The 26,630-nt window shown below is 32.6% G+C and overlaps 2 long non-coding RNA genes across 19 annotated transcripts; one reads left to right on the top strand and one right to left on the bottom strand.

The window, feature by feature from the left end:
* Positions 1-6,435: 6,435 nt before the first annotated feature.
* LOC145820694 (uncharacterized) lies at positions 6,436-6,680 on the bottom strand. Its single transcript, XR_014362742.1, has 2 exons — positions 6,572-6,680; positions 6,436-6,539 (listed from the first exon to the last, which is right to left on the bottom strand). It is a non-coding gene; the product is annotated as an uncharacterized LOC145820694 (long non-coding RNA).
* LOC114298844 (uncharacterized) lies at positions 6,539-25,750 on the top strand. Of its 18 annotated transcripts, none has more exons than XR_014362733.1 (7): positions 6,539-12,243; positions 12,684-12,797; positions 14,375-14,446; positions 14,565-14,627; positions 15,269-15,404; positions 15,517-15,555; positions 21,391-25,750. It is a non-coding gene; the product is annotated as an uncharacterized LOC114298844 (long non-coding RNA). The 18 variants fall into 18 exon arrangements; XR_014362740.1 differs by having other exon boundaries at positions 14,375-14,627; positions 21,391-21,471; positions 25,542-25,750; XR_014362730.1 differs by having other exon boundaries at positions 14,375-14,627; positions 21,391-21,471; positions 23,896-25,750.
* Positions 25,751-26,630: the final 880 nt, after the last annotated feature.

The raw sequence follows: 26,630 nt of genomic DNA, 5'->3' as shown, positions 1-26,630 counted from the left end.
TTTTCTGTGAACTTAATTCCTGTCCTTTATTGTAAGGAAAGACATATTCAAAAAATAAAGCATTCCTTGACTCTATAATAGTGTTCACATTTATATCAGGTATTTCTGATTTATAAGTCAGAAACCGATATGCACTACTATTCTGAGCATAACCAATAAACACACAGTCTACTATTTTTGGTCCAATCTTAGTCTTTTTAGGAACAGGAACTTCAACTTTTGCCAAACACCCCCACACTTTTAAGTATTTGTAGGAAGGCGGTCGACCTTTCCACAATTCATAAGGAATGCTGTTGGTTTTCTTGTGGGGTATTCTATTAAGAACATAATTACCAGACATTATTGCTTCCCCCCACAAGTTCTGTGGTAAACCTGAACTTAGTAACATGGTATTCCCCATTCCTTTGAGGGTTCTATTCTTCCTTTCAGCAATTCCATTTTGCTGTGGAGAATAAGGGGCTGTAGTTTGGTGAATAATGCCATGTTGTGCACAAAATACATTTAATGGTGCATCATATTCACCACCCCTATCACTTCTATTATAAATAAATGAATTTTTAAAACAAATTCAAGAAAAAACCAAAATAATTATGACTACTCAAGTCAGAATTAATGTTTTGACAAAATCATATCCTCATAAAAATTTTTGCCTAAGAATCAAACAATTCAAAAACCCGTTTGATTGTATACATTCTTGCAACTCAATAACAAATAAATGTCACTGTTATAAAAATATTTGTGACAGAAGAAAATTAACTTATCTCAACTAATGCAAGAGATACACCCCCATATTAATAAAATGGTTCATGGTTTAACAAATTCTACTACGCAAGTAAAATAATTATTAATGACATCTCATGTCACATAATTCAATAATCAACATAAAAGATTTCTTAAATTACCTTCCAATTAAACGGACCAATATAATTACATACATCTTTATGTTTAAATTTCTCTGGTGTTTAAACACCCATTCAAAATTGATTAGAAATATTCAAATTAACATGCTTATGTCCAAAGTCGACATAACAATTTATCATTCCAAATCACTTGAAATTATTGTTAAGAAATAACTTGAGTTGATATCATACATGTATATCAAACGCATCAACTAAAAATAATGAATTAACAAAATAAATTAATCATGCATGATCCTATCACTTGCATCATGAAATAAAAGGATTCTCAACTCATAAATAAAATCCAACGCATTTAAACTTTAAACTTCAAAATGACAAAACATACATTCATTTAATAAGTTTGATTTGTACATAAATAAACAAATTAAATATGCATTAAAATGTTCTTGTGAATATATATATATATATATATATATATATATATATATATATATATATATATATATATATATATATATTTCCGACTCAAGTGCAGAAACAATTCAAGACTATGAATCCACATTGTAATAAAAATAAAATTAGTTTGTAAAACTAATATTTTACTCTAGAAACAAATTCTTCCATGTAAACTCACGATGAACTATGATAAAGTCAAAATAATTAACACTTTTTTCACAAAGGGTTAAAAAATAAGTGGTCTACCAAACGAAACCATAATTTACTTACAAAATTAACAGATTGTGACCGAGTCACAAAGTTACATGATTGATTAACAAAATTAATTTTCTAGTTACTAAAACCAGAAAATAAATTACAACACAAAATAATTTTATTTTCCTTGTTACTAAAACTAGTAAAATAAAATACCGAAATAATATCTGATTACAAAAATCAGAAAACCAAACCACAAATTAATTTTCTAGTTACTTAAACCAGAAAATAAATTATAACACAAAATCATTTTATTTTTCTTGTTACTAAAACTAGAAAATACTGTAATTTTATTTTCTTGTTACTGAAACTAGAAAATAAAATACCACAAAACTACCTGATTACAAAAATCAGAACAAACACAAAATTTTTTTTTTCTAGTTACCAAAATCAGAAAATAAATTAGAACACAAAATAAATTTATTTTCATTGTTACTAAAAACTAGAAAATAATATAATTTTATTTTCCTTGTTACTAAAACTTGAAAAATAAAATAGCAAAATAATTTTCTGTAACACCAAATAATATTCTGCAATTGTTAATGGCACCAGGATATTACTACTAGTTGTCAAAGAAAAGAGACAGTATATTACTTCTATCTGTCAAATAGCATAAATCACTATTTGTTTTTCCAACCAGAATATTAGTTTGAAAACACAAAAAATTAAATACAATGAAGATACCAAAAAGGATTATGTCTTAAGATTGTAGGACAATCTTCACTGTATTTAAAAAGATTAAATTCTGTTGTGTACAAAACAACAACAAGAATATAAAGAAATAAAGAAAAGGAGAGAATTTGTTTGATTACAAAAATCAAACTCGAAATAAAAATAAATAAATAAAACCACAGATTTTATTTTGTTACAAAAACAAAAATAAAATCTGATTAAATAAACAAATAAAAAACAGAATAAAATTAAACAACTTACTTGGTTAATTTATTTGAATAACTTTTCTGATCAAGTCTAGTGTTTAACACTGTGTCCTTAAGACAGATTCGTCCTCTCCACGGTGCTTTCAGAATTTGGACGTCTATCTCCCAGGATGAAATGATCTTACCACAAACAATAGCAGCACTACAAATTGTTTGCCTTACGAACACACTAAGTGTTTACACTCTTTCTTTCAGAAATAGGATACAGCAAAATGCATAGATTTAAAGCAGAGAATGGAGTACAAAAATTGGAGTGAAATCCAAATGGGAGGCTAGTCTATTTATAGATGTAAAGGTGGCTCTTGGTTTTGAATTGAACAGGTATGAAACCTGTTAGTTTCAAATTTAAACAGATTTGAATCTGTTGGGTTAATAATTCAAACAGATAAAAACGGGAAGGGCTCTGTTTGGATGAGCAATAAATCCAAACCAGTTTAATTCTATTTGAAAATGGGAAGGGCCTGTTTGGATGAACAATAAATCCAAACCAGTTTAATATGAATTATGGATTTTATTTTACGAAAAAATAAAATTAAATTTAGAAGCCCAACCGGACGCCGTCCGTCCGCGCGTGGTGATTTTTGGGTCCAATGGGTCTAGCCCATTTTGCCCATAACCTCTCCCTCTAAAACACTTGGGTACCCTTTGGGGCGCACCCCAAGTATCTCACCCAAGCCTTATAAACCTTTTCAAAACTTCCCACCAAATCAATGTGGGACAAGCCAAGTTACAACCTTAAGGAATTTCCACCATAACTCCATTTCCATGGAGCACACTTTGGCTTCAATTTCCCATTCACTCGGTAATGGTTTTGAGCAACCAAATATATCACGTGAATCACAACGCGGCATGGAACGCGTTACCACTTTGACCCGAGTAAATCGATGCTCGGGGCCCACCTAAAAAATAGACCGAACTTAGGATAAAATTCTGGTTTTACCCAGAATTTATAACCATTTCCAACACTTTATTACGGCACTACAGATTTTGTCATCAGTGGACCATTGTTTTAATCTTTGAATTCCTACATTTTAGTCTGTGTGGTTCATGTGAGTGGGTGATCTATCTTCTGTCATGGAAAGTTCACTTCATCTACTGCATTTTTTAGGAAAAAATATTTATTATGCTCTTGTTGGATCAGAATTAATCAACCACAAAACAAGTGTTAGATGAGGATGGTTGGCTAAACATTGGTCATATTAGTATCATTGATGATCCCAATGTACGACTTTTTAAGCCTCATAACAATTTTGGATGCATATGTGGCTCTTATGCTGTGTTTGATTAGAGGATTTGAGGAGAGATTTGGAAAGGGAAATGGAAAAGATAGGTGAAATGTGAATAAATCTTGTCTATATTTCACATAGTTTCACACACCTTTTTCCCTTTCCCTTTCCAAATCCCTTTTCAAATTCTCCAACCAAACACAGCATTAAAGTCAAAATTTTTGTTTGTTCTTTGACTCATAAACTGATTTTATCCTCTTCTTTTCTCTTTTCTTTTCTTTTATCCTAATGTACGACTTTTTAAGGCTCATAACAATTTTGGATGCATATGTGCCTCTTAAAGTCAAAATTCTTGTTTGTTCTTTGGCTCATAATGAGACACAGAAGCACTATCTCTTAACTGATTTTATCCTCTCTTTTTTTCTTTTCTTTTCTTTAATAATTTATCCATTGGTGAACTTCTTAGTCCCTTTAATATCAATACGACTCTAAAGCTGTCTCAAGCACAATTTATTAGTATTTCTATGCATATACCATGTTGTTATCCTTTTCCATGTAATGTTGGGTTCTCCTGCACAATTTATTATTATATAAATTAAGAAAAGTTCAGAGAATGTTTTTCTTTTATTTAATTTTTTTTTCACTTTTACTGGTAGTTATAAAATACTCTGAGGGCACTCATGTGGTATTAACAATTATACACCTTATAGATCATCAAAGATTAAAATGCACTAACAATTATATTTGTGCATCATTTTTATTTTTCTTTCTATAAGAAGCAAAAGGACATATTTTTTTTTGTTGCCATTCATACAAATTATTAACATAAAGTTAAATAGTTTGGGAATGAAATGAACAGGGGAGAAACATGGAAGGACATGTGTTGTTGCTGGCATTCATACAAATTATAAATAAATAGTGAAAAAAGAGTTTGGGAATGGGAATGAAAGTGGGGGACAAACATGGATAGTTCTTTAAAAACTCCACATGTTCTCATGGACCCACCTTGAATAATATATATGATCCATGATAGGAACTGTAATGGGAGGTTCAACCTGACAAAAGGTTAAATTGAATATGGATGGAGAAGATACTCCCTTTAGGAATACCACAGATCATGTCTCTGTGAACAAAGTTGAAAAGGGATGAATGATGATGATGATGAGGCTGTCAGACAAGTGAATTTTGTTTGTGACAGGCCTAAGGTCCCCCATGCCAATTTCTGTTGAACCAATTTTTGTTATTACCAAGATTAGATTTGGTTCTCTTTGGAAGTTTGCATTTGTTGTTGCAGGCTTTGCTAATAAATTAATATTTTTATGTGTATTATATGATTATATATTGCCTCTGTGATCCTCAGTCTTGCCTCTGTGACCTTAATTTGGCTGCTGTATTGTGGTTGCTGGTTTGATCCTAATTTTGCTGTGACTATTGCTGCTGATTCTGTATTGTCTCTGCTGGTGATTCTATATTGTCTCTGCTGATGTAGTTGTCTCTGCTGTAGTTGTCTATGCTGTGCTTCTGGCTGCTTTGGGTTGATAATATATAGGCTTGATAGAATAAGCATGTAGTGTATATTAGTTTTATAATATATAGGCTTGATAGAATGTTAGCAGAATTAGAGTTCTTGTTATATATCATTAGAGAGTTGGTTGCAACTATTATTGAATCCTTTTTCATTGAATTTACATGATCTCCATTTATTAATTAATTTGCTTCCAATTGGGAATCTATTTCTCCAACCCAATAGATGTTGCCATAATTTTCTTTACCTTGTCTATAGATGAATCAACAACAAAATGGTGCATATTTCACCAACTTGATGAATGATGGGACTGACTATGAAATGGATGAACCTCTTGACCAAGGGGATCAGTCTTCCTCAATCTTTCCTCAAATAAAGAGTGTGGTTGGAGATACTCTTATGACCCAAAAGTATGTATTGGCTCATCTAAATCATGTCTAATTTAAAATTTTAAAAATATTTAGATGGAAAGTTTAAAATATTTAAGCCAAATCTAATTTAAAAATTAAATTTTTTAAGAGAGAATTTTGAAAATGCTATGAATTTTTTTTTGCATACCCATCTACACTTGACTCTCAACTATTTGAATAAAAGATATATAAATTTTAAATTTTTAAGTGATGTGGCATGATACTATTACCCTTTATTTGAAGCGTGGATTATGCTTAGGGCTGGGTATAGGGTTATCCGATCCGCACAACCTATCCTACCCGACCCTACCAGCACACGTATGGATGGTTTCGCAAATATAATAGGATAAGATGCGGTTTAGAATATTTCAAATTTTCAATTTGCAGGCGAGTTACGGATTTGACCTGCACCCGCCACAAACCACCCGCACTATTTTTTTTGGGAAAATTACATATACCCCTTGAGGTTTAGCAAAATTACAGATACCCCTGAGGTTTGAGAAATTACAGATACCCCTGAATGTACTATTTGCATAACAAATTAGGGAGCAAATTGTTATGAAAATATAAACCTCATGGGAGAATTTGTTATGAAAATATAAACCTCAGGGGTATCTGTAATTTCCGAAACCTTAGGGGAATATCTGTAATTTAGCTAAATCTCGAGAGAGTTATATGTAATTTGCCCTTTTTTTTTGGGGGGGAAAAACCTGGACCGTTCATCTTTTCCATCTATTATGTAGATATTTTTGCCAAAACAAAACCAGTTGAGAAAAATCTCTCAAATCAAAACATTTGAGAGCACTATCTTCTCATCTCGCTCTCTCATCACACTCCCTCGTTTTTCATCTGCGCAGCACTGAGAGCACCTCGTTTTTCATCTGCGCAGCACTGAGAGCACTGATCGACCTTCGCAATCGACTCTCTCTCTTCTTCAACTCTCAGGTAAGGACTCTCTCTGTCTGTCTCTGTCTCGCTCTCTCTCCCTGATCTGTGATTTGTTTTTAGGCAACAAAAGAGATTTCAAGAGTTGGGTTGCTCTGTTTTTGACTGTTACTGATTTGGGCCACAAATATTTGGGAGGAAGAAGAGATCAAAATCTCTTTGCTAAGACATTGAAAGTGTTTCGCCATCCACAGCTTGGAATCGATTGTTTGGAGGTTTTTGATAGAGCTAGCTAGCTATCCTGATAATTTCCTATGGTATTTCATACATGTTTGTGCCACTCTGTCTCTTTCTAGATTCATCTAGAGAGGGTCATACTTTTAGAGAGAGAGAGAGTAATACTTCTAGAGAGTCTCTCTGATTTGATTTGGATTCATGGAGTGCTGGTGGGATTTATTTTATTTCACTTCAAAAATTTCAGTTTATGTTAATGTTGTTTGTGTTTTTTTAATTTCTGGTGTGACACATTTGTATAATCTCATATAAAATTTCTTTGATTTTGATCTAAGAATTTGTTATGGGGCATGCATTATTTTGAGCAAAGATCATTTGTTCAAATTATTCTATCAAATTTTGCAGCTTCCAATCTTTGAATTATATTGTATTTTTATCCTTACTGTTTTATCCTCTCTCCCTCTTTCCGCTGTTCTATTTTAGGGTTTAAGTTCCCTCAACATATACTCTTTTGACTCTGAACAGAAAGTATATTTGGCATTTACTTTTCAATCCCTATTGGTCTCTTCTTTTTTTTTAATCATTTTTTGGGTTCTTAATTAGGTACTTTGGAGTCATATATGGGGAAAAAACCTAAAAAATTAATTTTTAAAGGAAAAAATCCAAACCGCAGACCACCCGTACATCCGCAAACCCTACCCGCACAAACCGCAAACTACATTGCGGGCGGCTATGGTTTGACTTTTTCCCAAACCGCATAGGTGCGGGTGGGTCAAAACTAAACTACAAATCGCACAAATCCGATCCGCGAACACCCCTAATTATGCTCATTACAGGTTGGGCAACCATCCTGGCTCAAAGTGTCAAAACCTTCAAATATCGAGGCTCAAGTCTATTAGAATAGTCAATACATTTTTTGCCAGGCACATGTCAAAAAACATAGGCCTATGGGCTGTTTCCAATTAAGTTGTTTTATATACAAATTCATTTTATTTATTTAATATATTAGTTTTAAATTTTTTATATTGAAAACTAAAGATTAAAAATAGTCTATAGTAACGTGGTCAAATTAAGAGAATGACTTCAAAGTCAGCCAAATGTTGAATTGATCCAACTTTTAAAAAAATAATTGAATATGGTCAGTCGATTCTAAGAGAAGTATGAGAAGATCTAAAAGTTGTGTTTGATGCGATCAAGTCTTATTTAAGAGGTGACTCAAAAATTGAGGTCATTGGTACTCCAGTTTGATTTTTGATTTAAACTAATTTTAATTGATTAGATTTTACAAAATAGATAATGGGGTAATTGGTAAATTTACAAATGTTATTTAATGAGGGCTACTAAATGTCCCTACTTTTTTACTTTGGACCCCCATTTTTTATATTTTATTTTATTACAATTTTGTCCTAACATCAAATTCCAATTTTGTTCTCATCCTAACCTTCCAAGTTTAACCCTAACCCTAATCCCACCACCACTTCGACTCCTGCCAGCAGCCTCTTGCAACCGTCACGACCAAACCCTCCCCTATAGGTTTAGTATCGTAACCAACCAGTAATCCGTAGATTACCGAAGGCATTTTAAACAGAAAACAAATTATTAGGGGCTAGCGGAAGTAAATAATAAATATAAAATATCCATTTGAGTACCCAATTGCTAATATGGATCATCAAATCTTTCCACAATTTGTAGTACCCAATTGCCTTATCAAAACTTTTCGGAATACCACACAAAACGTTCACGGTGGAACGAAACATTCGGAACGCCCACGTTGGACGGCTTCATACAAAACACCCACATAGGATGACTTCATGCAAAACGCCCATATAGGACGACATTATACAAAACGTCCTTATTGGACGACTCATGCGAAATGTCCACTTGGGATGACTTGGTACAAAACATCCATATAGGACGCGCATATGTGAAATGCCCACTTCGGCGACTTTATTCAAAACGTCTATAACGGGCAGATATCATACAGATCGATACAATCAAAATCATGCGAAACAATCAATACAATCGAAATCATGTGAAACGATCATAAAAGATCGGCATTATCGTTTCAAAAGGAACTCATTCCTTCTTAAACAAATTCTATTTTTGAAAAACTTATCATATCTTACTAATTCACTCCTAACAAAACCTCATTTTCTAAGACATATCGTATCGTACACGTCTTAGAGTTTCAAAGTATAACTTAACGGTTCCAAGGTTCTTGTTCACAAACGTATCGCATCAACATTTTATAAACATTTCATAACAAAACATTGGTGGCCCAAATTATCAGATAATCTAGTCATTCTCAAAGTAATTTAGATACGAAAATATATTTACAAAGAAATTACTCACAGTGCTTGGCCGGATGATACTCCTCTTGCAAGCGACCTACACAAACACATAACATATACACATTGAAACGCAAAATCACTTCCTTAATTCAACTTGGCTTCTCTTGTCTTTTTCTGTCTTAGTAATCCGATTTCTGTCTAAATAATCTGAAGTTCTACTATACTTATTCTTTTTTTATTCAAATGAATCGGGTTCTCGTTTCACATATTCTTTCATTATTAAATCCTTCTTTTCCAAATGGACCGATTTCTAACTTGGCTTCTTAATCTTACTAAATCAGTGATTCATTCATGCAAAGATTTCAAATATTTTTCCTTGATTTTCAAAACATGAAATTAAAGTTATAAAACTCTTAGAAGAATATTTGCATGTAATTTATGATAATTTAACCATAATTTTTCAAAATCAAGCCCAAAATAATTACTTTCTAATTTTACTTTCATAAACTTGATCTTAACTCCAACTCATCATTTTCTTATCAATTTTCCTAGCAAATATTGCATGTATGTAATTCAAATAAACTAACTAATTTAATATATATTCCAAAATATGGTTAAATCAAGTAAGACTCTTAAATTACATTACATGCATGTATTAGGGATTTAAAATCAAAACCTCATTTATCTTCAAGATTAATTCTAGATTTCCATGGATTTTAATATTTATAAAACTTTTCCTTCTTCTCTTCAAAATATGGAATTGATTAACTCAAATTCTTCAAAATTTATAATGCATGTAAAGATAAAGTCCAAATTCATGAAAAATAACACAAATTAAACTCAATTACTAAATTTCTAAATTAATTGAACTTTGTTTTTCTTTTCATTATATTCAAATTTACATACAATTTGATTCTACTTCTTCTTGATTTGTGATGTTGGGAGGATTAATTCCAAGATTGGAGTTAGAGATCTTATCTAAAGTTGTTGAATGATTGAATCTCTTCACAAATTCTTGAGTTTCCTTTCTTTTCTTTATTTCCCCTTTGTTTTCTTAGTTGTTTATCTTGAATTCTTACTCTTCAGAAGGCTCTTTTCCAGCAACAAAGATGAGGTGAGCTTTCTCTCACAGAATTTTCTTTGCACACCGACACCCAAATGCACCCTCAATTCTACATTGTTCCATAATTCAATTTATGGTCTTAATAAATCTTAATTAGCACAATTAAATTAATCATGACTAATCACAAGTTCCACATAATTTAATTAATCTAATTTGACTTTCATTAGAACCTAATTAATTATATTTAATTTTCTCAATTTGATCAGATTTTTTATCAAACTCCCAAAAGGCTCCAAATATCAAATTAAACTTATTACCTTCATCAATTTTGGCTTCTCACATCATTAGGGTCTTCAATTTTAGATCAAACCCAAAATCTCCATCGATACATTACATATTCAATTGATCGCCTCATAAGTAAATTTAGTTCATAATAATCTTAATTCTCAATTCTCACAACCTAATTAACTCCAATTTGAACCCAATTGATCAAATCTCAATTTTCCTAAACTCAATTGAATATTTAATTAAACTCCCATATGGTCCAATACTCGAAATTAAAATAATTCAGTTCACCAATTATACTCTCTTGAGCCATTTAGGCTTCCAATTTCTAATTCCAATATAAATTCTCGATAGAAACATATACGGATTAGTCTCCATAATTTTTATAAATCCCAAATTAAATCAGAATAATAGGCAATTAAAATTTAACTCTCCTTAATTAATTAAATGCTAATTATTTTACGTAGTGGGGTCGTCACACCAACCCACCTCTGTTATTTTCCTCCTTCGGTGAGGCTCTCGCCACCACCTGTTGTTTAAAAAACTATCAATGGCGGCAAAGGTTAGGGTTTTGGTGGCGGTCGCAAAGGAGCGACTGATTTACAAACTCTCTTTCGCGATCTTCATCTTCATCCTTTGGAACCCACTCTCTTTTCTGGGCAACTCCCTCTCTCCCCATCGATTTCTCTCTCTACCTCACAGGTTGGTCAATTTCTCTTCATTCGGTTACACAGAGCTGAACTTGTTGAATATATTCGGTGCTCCACAACTAAACATATGCCTTTTGTTCGGCTACATAGTACTGAACATTAAGCTTTTGTTCGGAATTGGTTTTACGAACATCGGCAAACGAAGGCAAAAAAATGGGTTTTCTGAACTGGTTATCCATCATTCATCTTCAGTAACATCAATGTGATTCTCGACAATGAAGGAATCACCCTTCGAACTTGGACCCATTACACTTCCAAGGTTGTTACATTCCTTGAAACATAGTTCGCATCAATCTGATATTCCGAGGTAATAGACGGTTGCTCTGTTGTTATTGCTGTTTGAGTAGGTTGCTGGAGAGGGAGGGTCGCCACAGTAGGAGAGGGATTGCTGGAGGAAGGAGGAGTTGAAGGTGGAAGGTGTAGGGGTGAGGTTCAAAGGGTATATTTGAGATTATGGTAAGGGTCCAAAGAAAAATAAAGAGGGAAGCAATTTTAGTGGTGGGGGGCCAAAGAAGTGGGGGGTCTAAAGTAGAAAGGTAGGAACATTTATCAACCTTCTATTTTTAATATATCATTGGACGAACTCTCATACAAGCACACTAAAATTACGAAATGTATAGTACGAAATATATTTATATTTTATGGTAAATGTAATTTTTGTAATTTATCCTACTTTTTTAATTCTTACCAACTAAATTATGACATATACATTTGTTATTAAGAACTTAGTATACATAATAGTAACTAGAGGTGGGCACACACTACGTGTGCGCAATTATTTGAAATAGTTGGAGAGAATTGAGGTAGTGGTAATAATAATAATAATAATAAATCCACCCTCCCTCCCTCCCCCTCTCTCTTTCAAATTTCAAATCTTGAACACAAACCCTCCTTCCCTCCCTCTCTCTACCTCCATCGGATCCCATTCCCATGCTCTTCTTCAGTTCCCTGTCGGAGCCCAACCCCAAACCCCCTATTACTCTCTTCATCTTCTCTCTTCCTCCCTCTCTCTTCGCCATCTCAATCTTCATCAATAGTGCCGACCGAATGGAGCCACTGCAAAAGAAAGAATCTAAAGGAAGAATCTAGTATAAATAATGTTCAGGTGAGTAAACCAATCTTTTTCTATCTTTAACCCAAGTATCTTTTTCTTTCCAGCAAGTATCTAATTTTTTTGGGTCAAGCAAGTATATTTTCATCGGGTTTGTTTCAATAATCTCTACTCTAATCTCCATCATGTTTGTTAATTTCCATTAGGCATTGTGTTTGCTTAATTTCCAGCAGGTTTGTTAATTTCCACAAATTCAAACCAATATCTTTTGAGTCTGGTAGTATTTTTTTGAGGTGTCTAATTCTTTTTCTTCAGTATTAATTTTTTTGGGTCAAGCAAGTATATTCCCAGCAGGTTTGTTTCAATAATCTTGACTCTAATTTTTGGATATCTTTTGAGGTTTGTTAATCTTTAATTTCCAGCAGGTTTGTTAATTAAAATTAGGCATTGTGTTTGCTTAATCTGAAGCATTGTGTTTGCTTAATTTCCAACAGGTTTGCTAATTTCCACAAATTCAAACCAATAATCTGAAGCATTATGTTTGCTTAATAGGCTCACATTAGGCAGCTTGAGGACTTCCTTAAGACCTTTCATATCCAAACATTGCGGTAAGTATTTGATTTATATTCTTACTTATTTCTTTGGTTGGTTGTGTAGGAAATTTATAAGTATAGTTTTTTTTTTCCTTACAATTATCATTATTTTGGTTTATTAAAATCAAATTGGGATGGGTGGGGTAGGGGGAGCAAGAAAGAATGAATGATTTAATAAATCAACTATATATATATATATATTTACATTTTGTCTCAGTTAAATCTAAACCACATTTCATTTTTTCTATTTCAACGAATAGGCTCTTAACAGAATTATAGAATTCATGAGTTAATTTTTTAAATTAATTGATTTTTAAATTCATGACTTAATTGGTTTAGATTTGTGGTATCATACTGTTCAAGCTTTAATTAATCTCATTAGCAAAAGTCTTTCTATTTTCTTAGAATTTCCTGATTGGTTGTTGAGAGTTTCATTGTTCTAGATTAGTTTAACTGGATATCTTTATGTATTCAGATTCAAATTATTATTTACTAAATTTGATATTTTAAATTGAAGTGGGTCATAATTTATCAAATTGACAAAAATGGGTTAGAGAGAGATGAAAACTTACAACGATATCTAGGTCCCTCTCCTCCCCTCCCGGCTATACTCTCCCTCATCCGCTCTACTTCTGTTGAAATCTGAAGGTATGCGTATCTATAGTCTAGTGGTTATTTCTTAAATCCTTCCCTCTTCCATTACAAACTCTGTTCACTTTCATTTTTATCCTATTTTTTTTCTCATTCTCCGAATTATCTCAAAATTTTGAACGAGGTTTAGTGAAACCATGACTTAGTTTTTGAATGAGAGTTTTTTTTTTTTAATTTAAATTTTTTACTAAATGTATAATTTATTACACGTCTTCAAACGAGCCTGGAAATGTAGCTTGAGCTCATTTATTAGCTAATCAAACCGAGCTCGAATGAGCTATTAACGAGCAGAGCCTGAATTGTTCATGAACAGCTCTGTTCGTTTGCAGCCTTAGTTATGGTATAGGACTTCTCTACATTAGTCAATTAGTCTTTATTTTCATCTCAAAAAGGTGCTATTTCCACCGTCTCTTTTTTGAAAAGAGGAAACATAGAGTACTTTTAAAGTAGTAAAATGTGTCTTTTGATTGATTGATTTATTTATATTTGTATTTCCGTTTACTAATTTGGAAAATATAAATGTGGGTTTCTAAGGCAGTTCCATGGGGCTTGGGCTTTTTATGCTTTTTGATATTGTCAATCATATTGTACATTGTTGTACTCCCTTGATATACCCCACCAGAAAGAGTAAAAAATGTCAGGTGACATCTCTATTGAAATAAAGTTGCTTCCTTTTTCTTGTACCACTACCGTTTGTTCTATAAAATTCTTAATTGGATGAGGGAGAGTAAAATGGGGAAAATAACAATGGGAGCCGTTGTAGTGTGCAAGGCTTGTATGCAAGTTAATTCTTAGCCGTTAGATTTGATTAAATTAATCTAAACCCTTCAATATTTTATACAGTTTATACCATTTACCTGCTAAACCGGTTGAAACTTTCCCAGCCATTCTCTCTACTTTCATCAGTCACCTCTCTCTCTCTCTCTCGTTTGGCTAAACAGGACTCCTCTCTCTTCTCTGGTCGACTTCCCCGAATGGAGATCGAAGTCGCAGGCTGTGCAAGGATTGAAGAGGTAAAATTTTCTCCCCCTTGCTCTGAATCTATGGTTTCTCCCTCTCTCTCTCTCTCTGATTTCTCTGCCCGTTCTCTTGCCCGTTATCATCTCTCACTCTCGTCTCTTGCTTTCGGAGGCTTCTTGAGGATCTCTATCTTCTCTGGTAGCTTATTGGTTCAAAAGAGTTCTCATTGAAGAGGTATGGTTGAAATCCCTAAAGCCCTATTTCTCGATAAATAGGCAATTTCATGAATCAAACAGTATCTCGCACAACTTGATTATAAGATATATTGGGTGAAATTTGTTGGTAGAATTTGATAGATTATTAGTTAATAATGGATTCTTTGCCTAGTTGGTTACTGTCTTACTTGTTCTTTTTTTAATTTTTGTTTTCTATATTTTATCTCGTCTCTTGCCTATTTACAGTTTGAATGTAATATTTGTTTCATGGCCTCATGGGTTTCAATTGAAAAATTAGGGATTGAAAAAATTAGGTTTGGGGTTGGGATTATTTCTGTATCCATTGTAGTTAACTTATTATATTTTTAATTGATTAAATTGTCTGTGTAACTTGATTTTGATTTTCATTCAGTTGGTAAATAGGAGAAATTATTCAATGCTCGTGGAGCAATGGTAAATAAGCAATTCAATTTAAATTTTTATGAATTTTTATTAGTCCAGATGAAGGGTAAAATTGAATTCATAAATTAAACTGTATCTAGCACAACTTGATAGTTTCTAGCATTGATTGTGCCCTATGATGAGGTTGAGGTTGAGGTTGTTCACTTAGTAAGATGACATTGCCTTAATGAAATTAAATTTTATTTAATTTTGTGATAGGTACATCAATTAGGATAGATAAACAAGTGTTATAGTGGCTGTTAGTTTCCTTGGTGGAGGCCCGACCTGCATGCTCTTGGCTTTCCAAACTAAACCTTGGGCAAATTGAGCTGGATAGCAGCTTGAGTTTAGTGTTGTATGATATACTGTCCCTTATCTCTATTCTCCTCTTGCTTCATTTTTTTCTTTTTTCTTTTTTATAAAATGTTTTGATAGTATTTTCTTTTCCTTTGTCATGTTTTTGTTAGGTAAGGTAGGGAGACTCAAACTTTAGTCTGTTTATTAAGGTAATGTGACCTACGCAGTTGGGGTATCATTTTTTGCTTATTATTAGATTTTTTTTTAGTGTTTTTCTTTTTTACATTGGAAACTTAGTCCAAGTGTTTGTTAACTAGATTATTATTCAACAAATCCATTCATGTGTGCATGTGGTGCAATTGATGAATGTATTGTACAACCTAGATGTAGGATATTTTCAATTCCCACATTAAGTATATATGTCAACTGATGAATGTACTATAACCTTTAAGATTTTTGTTTGTTTGTTTTTTCCCTAATCAAAGATATTAGAAGTTTATTTTTCTTGTCTTTCTTCACAAGGAATTTTGATTGAAGCCTGATGGATTAGTTACATGTGGTTTAAGATTGCTGAGAATCGTCTTAATAATTCTATTTTTCAAGAACCATGTTAACCTTGTCGTGGCGATATATTCCCACTCTTTTTAGTTGTGCGTGTCCTTTAATTATTAAAAAGAGAAATCATTCTTGTTCCAATTTTAATTATGATTTTTTTTATTTTTTATTTTTATAAATAATTTCTAGTAGTTGCCAGATATATTGAGGGCTATGACATTTTGATTCTTTTTCGATTTAATTATGTGGTTGAATTGTGAGTTTTTACCTGTATCTTCCAAGTGTATACATGGTGGATGTGTTGGTGTTAATGGGTTAGATGTCTTGCTTAGGATTGATGTGAAAATGTTCTTCTCATCTTCAATTTATTCACATGGATTAACATCATATTAAATTGTGAATTTGTTAGAAAGAAACTTGAATTTTGTTTGCATATTTATAGGTTTTCTTGTTTTGAGAAATTAGATTTGATTGAATGGTTGAATAACATAGAAGGGAGTTTTTTTCTTGGTCTTAAATGCGTGGGTTTACTCTGTTTTGAAAATTACTATATTTAAGTGAGAACAGATGATTTTGGGTTTAGCCTTGTATTAAAATTTGTAAATAATATGAACAAGTATGGAAACAGAGAAACAAATTTGGAGATTGAATTGATTTGCAGTTGTATCCTATACATTATCTTACTGAAACTAAAAAGTTTGGTCATAGATGTTTAAAAACTTACTTACAAAGCACTTTTTTTTTCTTTTTTTCTTTTTTTCCATTTTGAACAGCAAGAAAACAATATTATTGAACTAAAAGGTGAAAACAAGGGGTGGACAAGATGCCCTTGTACAAAGTCGAGAGATCTACGCAAAAACCTAAGAAGCGTCAACTAAAACATAAAATAAACCACCTAAGTATAACAAACAGCAGCCCAATCTGTAGTAATCGAAAAAAGGGGTATGTCCTTGAAAGGGGGAGACACACAGGCCCAAACTGACGTGAGATGTGTCACCTTATCCAAGAGAGCATCAACTTCAGATTCCTTTTCATTAAAAATCCTATCATTTCTTTCCAACAAAATGGTCCAAAAGATAGCAAAGATAATGCAAGACCGCAATGTTTCGGCCTTCATATTGCTTCCAAATCTGCCATAGGAAACCAGCAGGAAAGCACATTTTCTTTATTTATTTGTGTTGATTTCAAATTGAGGCTGCATATACTCTGGAAAGATTGATGGGTTGATATGGACTATAGGAAATCCAATAGGAATTTGCATTTAGGCTTTTAGAAAAGGTAATAGGCAATGAAATGAGGGGTCCTGTTGCAGTGTGCAACCCCTTAAGAGTTGCACACCAAATGTACCTTCATTATTGGCCATTGGATTACACAAATTGATCCTGACCATTGAATTCTTTAATTTTGAAAAATTGGAGACCGGAGCAACCGGTTGACCCATCTCTATTCTCCCTTCTTCCATAGTGTAATCTCTCTCTACTTTCACTTTCGTCTCTCTCTCTCTGTGTCGCCCCCTCTTGCTCTCTTTGCTGCCCCTTCCATCTCTTCCCCTGCTGCTCTCGCTTTTTTCTCTCTCTACTGCGCTCATTCCTCTCTCTCTGGCTCGACTGAATGCATGCTGAAGTGGTTGTTCTGTTTAAAATCCTAATCTAACCCAGTGAGCCTCTGTTTGGTTTCTAAAAAAACAAAGGATTTTTGTTTTTTGAAGGGCAATCAACAAGGTATGCCTCCCTCTGATTATTTCTGAAACCCTCCCTCGTCTAAAACTCTCTTCTTCCCCATTTTTTACTTTGTTTTCCCTCTCTGAATTTGTATTTTAGTCTCTCCTGGCTCACACTGATTCGAAATTTGTACGAATGAAGCAAGGCTTTGTAAGCATTTTATTCTAGTTTGCTATTTATATATCTCGGTTGACATTTGTAATGAAGTAATCAATTTTACATTAATTGATATAGTATTTTGTAACCATTTTGTTGCTTCCATGACTTGTTCTTGATTTGTTGCAAAATATTTTGTCTTATTTTGGCATTAAACTTATAGGGTTGATTATGTTATGTGAATTTTGATTGCATTTAAGATGTTTGTAAAAATACCTAGTTTGTTAGCAATTTTAACAAAAGTATTTTGTAACTATATTTTCATTGCATTTAGATGTTGAAAACTTGTGATTGATTTAACATGTTCTCCGAAGATTTATCCCAAAATATATTTAGTGATATTCACATGAAGCAGCTGTAACTTGTGGTCGGGACCTCCCAATTTGTAAGTTAAGGCAAATAGTTATTCCAAGTGTTTTTGGTAATGTGTAGTACTTATTGTTCTAGTTGAATTAAATAGCCATCTGAATTAAATCTTTTGTTTGATTGTTTTTTAAATATATATATATATATATATATATATATGTATGTATGTATTGAAAAGCGAACGTAGTTCACATACAATAGAAATATTTCCAAAAATGCTAATCAAATAGTGCTTGAACTTCACTTGTATCTTCTTTAAGCATGAGCAGTTGACAAGATACCGAGAAAGTGACTCTAACCAACAAAGCTACTTTGAAAAGTAAAAGGAATTGAAGTATATGATTTTAAATTTTAGCTAAAAGGCAATCGATGTGAAGCTTATGCTTAATAAAATGAATTTCCACATCCTTTTTTGAAAGTATATTGATGTTAAGAGAATCCATGAATTATTTTCTTCCCTCTAAGCGTGGAGGCTTTCCTAGCAACCAAGAAAGATTAGTGCGAAACTTTAGAATTGAAGTAGTAGGTAATGTCAGAAAGGAAAATTTTTGAATTTTTCTTCCTTGTTTGCTTGCATGATAAATTTATCATGATAATGTTGGAAAATGTAAGATTGTTAAATTTTGTGTACAATCCATAGCAAGATGGTAAGTTGCTTTTCAATTTCTTGTAAAATATACAAAAATGTTTCTTGTAAAAAACAAAGAATGTTTTTTTCACTATTTTGTCACTTTTGATTTCCTATCTAAACATGTTGCTTTTTACACTTGGTTAATTTTGACCTAACAAACTGTTCTTTGTTTTTCAAGTAACATTCTTATGATAAGGGATGTGCATAGTAGCATTTCCTTTATATATGTGTATTATATACTTGTAAAATTTATCTTATAAATGCTATATTTTTTGTGACAAGTATCTTAGATGATTGGTTTCAGTTGGATTGTTTACATACATATGCCTAGGAGGAGGGACTAAGAGGAGGGACGAATATCATCAGGATAGTGTAATTTAGTAATTTCAATTTGGGGAACTACATCACAAGGACATTAGGGCTGCAATTAATTAATCAATGAGATATTTTTTTATAATTACAACTAAAATGAGAAGGTGAAAAGTAAATATAAAGAAATGGCAATCGCCTATTTGATTTACCAAAATATCCTTCTCTTCTTCCTTTTTCCTTCCCTTTGCTTTGGAAATTTGGTCACTGAGTCCCATACAACCAATTTCCTCCCTCCTTGACCAACCCCAACACTTTTCCTGCCACCACCAACCCCTCACCCACCTGTCCCTTCCCTGCTCCACCACTTGAAACCCCTCCCCACCCATTTCCATCAGTTCCTCACGCTACTCTCGTCTACCTCTTCTACACAAGCCCCTTCCAACCCCACCCAACCTAACACCCTAATCAACCCAAACCCAAGCCATCGGAACCCGCCAAACTCCTATAGTCCCTCCCCATCTCTACTCTGCACCATCTCTCTCTTCACTATTGTTAAAAGATACAAGTCCAAACTATGCAAGGTGGTGATGATCTACTCCCAATGTTTTGGCGTGATAATTGCATGATATGTATGGAGTGGAAGAATTATATGTACCCAAGAAATTAGTCAGAGCAAGGCTTGACACTTTAGTGACCAAAAACAAAAAAAAAAAAAGGAAAAATCATGAAGAAATATGTATCAAACTTTTAAAAATAAAGAATAAAAGAGAGAATATTTGTGTTATGTATTTCTATAAATTATTAAATGGTTGAACCAACAAGTAAAACAATAAAGAATGTGAGCTTTGTCAAGATTGATTATTTGGTATCTAAATGTTTTGACTTGTGCATAAAAATCCATACAAAAATTGCTTGAGACTTAGAGCTTATGTGCCCCACTTCGACGTAAGTTTCCATGCTAATGGCTAGACTCAAGAGTTGTATCCATTCACGTTTTGAAAAATCCATGAAAAAAAGAATCCATTTCAATATGCTACCCCTTAAGGGTTGCATATCATATTCTCCCTAGCTATTGGCTCTTTTTATTTATTTGTTTTAATTGCTTGAAGGGTTGGTTTTGGTACGTAGTCTAAGTCTTTACGTAATGGCTATTGATAATTCAAACTAATGCATTAAAAGTTTCATCTCTTGTATTGCTTATGTGGTTTGTTAATGTGAAAGCATATGTGCAAAATGATATTTTGTTTGCTTTTAAATGATAGCATGGCACTTGCGGGTGTGCTAATTTGTTTATTTACTTTTAATTGATAACAGGATACTGGCAGATGTGCTAATTTATTTGTTTTCTTTTAGTTGATAATAGGGCATTACCAGGTGTGATACTTTTTTTTTTTGCAATTGATAATAGTTAAGGATTGGAGATGCTCTGAAGTGTACTATTATTGTCAATCATACTCTATTGAGGTGTGAATTTATTGGGTTTTATGCCATGCTTGGACTTTTATACCATGTTGTGAGTCCCAAACATGTTGTAAAATTCTATAAAATTAAATCTCACACAACTAGAATTAACATATCAAAAAATATATATTTAGAACTAAATTACAAAAAAATTAAATCACAAAAAAATTACAAAATAAGGAATGAGGATAATAATAAGGATAAAAAAATTACTTTTGTGAAAATAATAAGGATATCAAGTGAATGAGGATATCGCGGGCAGGTAAACTCTACTGTCTTGATGTGCATATTTTTATATAATTTTATGTTATTAAATTTTGTCTATGTAGACTAATGAAAATTTTACACTTCTTGATGATGCGATTGAAGGTGTGGTCATAATGTGGTTTAAAGTGTAGTCTTGCATGTGTGTTTTTTAGTTATTTGAATGAAGTGTGTTCTTTGATCTAGTTTATACCCATTGGAAAAAAATAAAATAAAAAAATTCTGGCGTTGCCACTAATTACACACTGTTTTGAAATGTGAAACACATGGGTGGCAATTACACTCTGTTTTCAAGTGTGTCTGGTTATTAAGCATTACATTTTGAATTTGAGTTTTGAAATATAATTAGTTTCATTCCTATGCAATTTGTAATACATCCTTAGTAGTTAGTTGCCATTCGTAGGAAGCTGCATTGGTTGCATTGTCATTGATTATCGTGATACAGGGAGGACAAGATAATGTTCATATAGGTGTCAATCATAGTAAAATTGAAAATTTCTGTTTGGATTTGGTCCTTGTGGCTGCGTTGTCATTGCTTGAACTAACACCAGTGTGGTTTGAACTCCATATTTTGCAAGGCTACCACCCTCTTGGCACAGGATTTTGCTGCATTCGTTCTTGGCGCAGAATCCCTTGGACTTTGCCTGTCAAAGCCCTAGGTCACAGCTCTCTCTCTCTCTCTCTTTGTATTTCCTAAAATCTTTATATATTTTGGTCCATTTTGTGAGCCTTATTCTGGTTATGCTTGTGTTAATATATAGAAGTTGAAGTATCTGCATATTCTTTGGCTCATATATTCTCTCTTTCTCTCCTTGCATTATGTGAACTTTAGTTGCTGATTTTTGCTTCTTTTAAGTTCATTGTTTGAGGGGGTGAAACCCATATCACCTATTTATTATAATTTTCACTACCCTTTCATTTTTGGCTACTTGGAAAGCCTAATACAAAGAAAAGAATAGATCCAAGTTTCCATACTTTTGTTTGCTGAGTTGCAATATGCTAACTTGTGCAGATTTTGTTTATTCATTTGTTCTTTTTTTGTTAAATTTTTCATATTCTAAACTTGAACTTTTGTGGTTTTCTCATATTTTCTCTGCAATCTAACACAATATATATATATATATATATATATATATATAACTGTTTACTTGGGAATTAAGCAATTTTCTGATGTTAGAGAAGATGTTTATGTGGCCACTCACTCTACTAGTATGTGTCATTACTATGGACTATTATTAATTAAACTTGTTAATATCTACTTAAGTACTCAAGGAAAACATGAAGTTCTCCATAATTTCTATTTAAAACCAGTGAGATTTAGATTTGTCTAGCAATTATATTTTGTAATAATGATATCCTTTGCTCCTTTCTTTCTTGGGCTTTTTTTTCTCCCTTTTCCGCAATTGTCACATGGATGCTCCAAATATGCAATTATAGTTCGGAAAATCAACACCACTTATTAATAGTTCTTTATTTGTGATTTTCTTTAATGAGATTATTTGGTTTCCTCTGCCTATCAATTTCGAGTCAACTTTTAGAGCGATAAAGAAGTTTTGATTGCTTTCTTGTAATGCAATAATTTGTGAATATGTTATATATTTGCATGTATACATTTGTTGTTGTGTTTTGGAACCATATTTTTGCTTCAATCTTTTGGGAGCTGTCTGGGTGTGCAACCCATTAAAGGTTGCACATCATATGCAACCCAATTATCTGCCCTTTGATTACAAACTCAATTGATCAGGACCATTGAATTGCTTAATGGTAGAAAATGGGAAACCTGAGCAACCGGTTAACTCTCTCTCCTATTTTCCTCTCACTCCCCCACACCCACAACGATTATGCTACTCTTTCTCTCTTTCTTGTCTCTCACTCCTCCTCTGCTGCTCTCACCATCTCTGTGTAATCCTTAATTTCCTGCAATAACTAGTAGCCTCTGTTGAGTTCCAGCCACAATGGACTACAAGCCTCTATTGGCTTCCATTGTTGAAGTGAAGGTGTTCTCTTCAACCAGATAGATATCAGGTATATATGGACCTCTCTCTATCTCTCTATTTGCCCCCTTCACTTTAATGATTTCCCTCTACCAAAGCCTCATCCTAACTGCAACCCCTCTACCACTTCCAAAACTCAAAATCCCTCCATCTGCAACAATAACCCCCCTCCCCCTCTCTCTCAAATCGATTTCTGAGAAGCCCTAAAAATCTCTCTTAATCGATTTTTGGCATGCACCGACTTTATGTTTTTTTCATGATCGATCAATTTCTCCATCTCTTTTACACTTCTAAAATCAATTCTATTTCTGCTCCTTGTAGTTATAGTTTCATTTTCCAAGTTAATTGTAGAATATGTGGTGTGCTTTAATAATTCAAAACACACACATGCACACTTGCATTGCATAGTTGGTTTGTTAACCCAACTCTATTTGTACAAGCACAAAGGGAAGAAAGGGGGAATTGATATTGACGAACAGAAGAAGAAAAAAGGAAAAAAAAATGACGAAATGAATGAAGAAAAATAAATGTAAGAAAGGGGTGGCTAATTGTTTGTGTTTGGAAGGGCATTGTCAATTCTTCCTTAATGGCTTTAATTGGCTATATTCTTCTCTATTTGGTGATAATGGGTTTAATGTATTTTTTGAAAAAAATATGATTTTAATATTTATAGATTTTGCATGTTATGGTGATTTGGTTAAAATAGTTTAGTTCATGACCATTGTTGAATTTAACGAATGGAATGTGTGGAAAGTGAATGATATATTCTATGTGAAGAAAAAATGAGATTATTGTGTTGTTCAACATTACTTGAATTAAGATCTTTTAATATGTTGCCGGTGTATCTTAATTCCGCGGTCTACCAATTTATTGTCATTGTTGAATTAGTAAGCTTTTGGCTTCTATAATTTTTGGATTTCAACTAGATTTTTCTATATTGTTCATATTAACTTGAAAATATTATCAAATATCAAGGGCCCTTGCTTGGGTTTTGATCCTTACTAAAGTAACTGCCATTGTAGATTGTAACTCTTAGTTGATTGGACATGCTGAAGAATTAAATTGACAATTTTTCTTGTAGTGTGGCAGGTATAACCATCATTGTGGATTGTAACTCTTAGTTGATTGGATATGTTGAAGAATTAAATTGACAATTTCTCTTGCAATGTGGCAAGTATATGAGTTTAATATATGGAATTCAGGTCTTGTTGAGCCAAGTTTCTATATGCAACTTTGTTGATTCTCATAATTATGCATACTTTTTTGCAATTAACTTTTTTTTTATATGCAGTCTACCCATGGTGGCTAGTTAGTAGCTCATTCTTGAATAGAAAATTGATTTACCGAACAAGTCTAGAAAATGAAATAAATATATTAAGAACTCAATAAAAATGCAATCATCTCCTGGAACAAAATGTTTGTTATGCTTAATAGCTTTAGTGTGATCTATATTTGTATGAATTATGCCCTTTGCTCAAGTAGTTTTTTCTTCGGTAAAAGACATGAAGTTTCTTGTCACGGATGTTACAAAATACAACTTTGTTGATTCTCATGGAACCTTGCATAATTTTTTTGCAAATAACTTCTTTTTTCTTTCAACTATCATTCGTATTACTTTTTAATTATTCTTCATTTTGATGAGTTTGATCCAATATTTTTTTTTTGAGGCTAGAAATAGATGGAATGGGTTATTGACCTCCTATATGGAACCCTTTCTCTCTCACATATTTGTTTTAAAATAATGGATGACAAATATAATTTCAATAATAATCATCCATTTTTTGTAATACAATTTCATATTTTTACTTCGTTAAGGTTGGCTTATACAATAAAATACACCAATGGAGACAGACAACATGTAATTAGGATGTAGGTTGAAAGTTAGTAAAATACTCCTTAAACTTTGTTGAAAAAGGGCGTTCGGAGGTGAAAATGTGAAACAGCTCCTAAACCACTCTGGGGATGTCATGAGAAGATTGATCGTGACAAATACGACCTGTGGGAACAAAAGACATGTAATTAGGACACGTAGGTTGGAAGTTAGAGTAAAAAATGCCTTAAACTTTGTCAAAAAAGGGCATCCGATGGGCAAAAATGCGAAACAGCATGCGAACCACTCTGGGGATGTCACAGTAAGCTTGCTTGTGAGAAATATGACCTGTGGGGATAGATAACATGTAATTAGGACACATAGGTTAGGGTTTAGAGTTGAAAATGCTTTAAACTTAGTTGAAGAAAGGCGTTAGAGGGGGGCAAAAATACGAAATAGTGCCTAGGCCACTATAGGGATGTCACTGGCAGCTTGCTTGTGACAAGTACGACCTGTTGGGACATATGGGATGTAATTAGGACACGTATGTTGCGAGTTAGAGTAAAAAACACCTTAAAGTTAGTTGAACAAGTACATTGGGGAGCCGAAAATGCTAAACAATCTCGAACCACTCTGGGGATTGCGCGGGCAGCTTCCTCATGCCTAATAGAACATATGGGGATATACGGCCTGTGAGTAGGACACCTAGGTTGGGAGTTAGAGCTGAAAATGCCTTAAACTTAACTGAAAAATTGCATTTTGGGAGGGGGAAACTTGGGGGAAACTTGTCCGGACATGCAACATATGATTACGACTATACAATTTTGAAAAGATTATATACATTCGAGTTTTATATAATTTTCTTTTATAATTTGAAATGATGACGTTATTCAATCAATACTCATGGTTAATTTTATTTTTACAGATGGTTTTTGGCGTGGAAAAGTGGATATTCCTTATTTATGTGCAGAGGACTTTTTTTTATAATCTCTTATTATGTTGTCCTTTGTTTTTTTTTTTTTGGATTACTATTGTTCGTACAGATAACTACTGGCGTGATACTAATTGCTTTGGGCATAGAACATATTACTTTTGGCATGGTATAGATTACGATTTGACATGGTATTGTGGATATTTCTTTTTTTTGTGTACAGAAGACATGATTTTTGTATAATCATCTGTTTCGTATAGAATTATTATTTTAAGTTGGATTATGCTTGATGCATGTGGAATTTCTATTATATTTCGAATTTGACGTTAAAAGTTAAATTTTCTTCGATTGTTATTATTTTCTTTATATACAAGGTACAGGTTGCACAGAATAAATACAAATTGTGGCGAAATTAATATATATATATATATAAAAAACACTAAAAAAACACTCAAGAAAGTTTTTGACGATTAAACATTTAGCCAAAAGGAAATCAAGCATTTTTGCGATTAAATATTTGATAGCCAAAAGAAAGAAAATATTTTTGGTGACTAAATAGTTTCTTGTAAAAAAAAAAAATTAGATGAAAAATAAATTATATTTGGTGACTAAATATTTAGTAGCCTAAAAAATTTGAAGTTTTTGCCTACAAAAAAGTTTGGTTTGCTAGCTAAAGGAGTCAAATAGATGTTTGGCTACATAATAAATTTGTCGCTGATAATGGAAAAAAGAATTGGTGACTATATTTTAATCACTAAATAAAACATAGTAGTGATATAATTTATCCACGACTAAAAATTTAGTGGATAAAAATTCAAATTAAATTTATAGAAAAATTTATGGCGACTAAATTATTAGTCGCCGAATGATATTCATTGGCTACTAAAATAATTCTAGTCGACAATACTTTCCAGACAATTAGTCAACGACCAATTAAGTGACTAAATAATTTAATTAGGAATTACATTCGTCGACTAAAAATGATTTTTAGCGACTAAAAATTTAGTTTCCAAATGTGCAATTTCTTGTAGTGTATAACTAGTTTATTATCCTAATTAATTTTAATAGACTTGATTAACTAAT

Source organism: Camellia sinensis, chromosome 2 (assembly GCF_055761805.1).
Source record: "Camellia sinensis isolate YWXY chromosome 2, ASM5576180v1, whole genome shotgun sequence".
NCBI lineage: Eukaryota > Viridiplantae > Streptophyta > Magnoliopsida > Ericales > Theaceae > Camellia > Camellia sinensis.
This window is presented reverse-complemented; position numbering and strand designations above follow the sequence as displayed.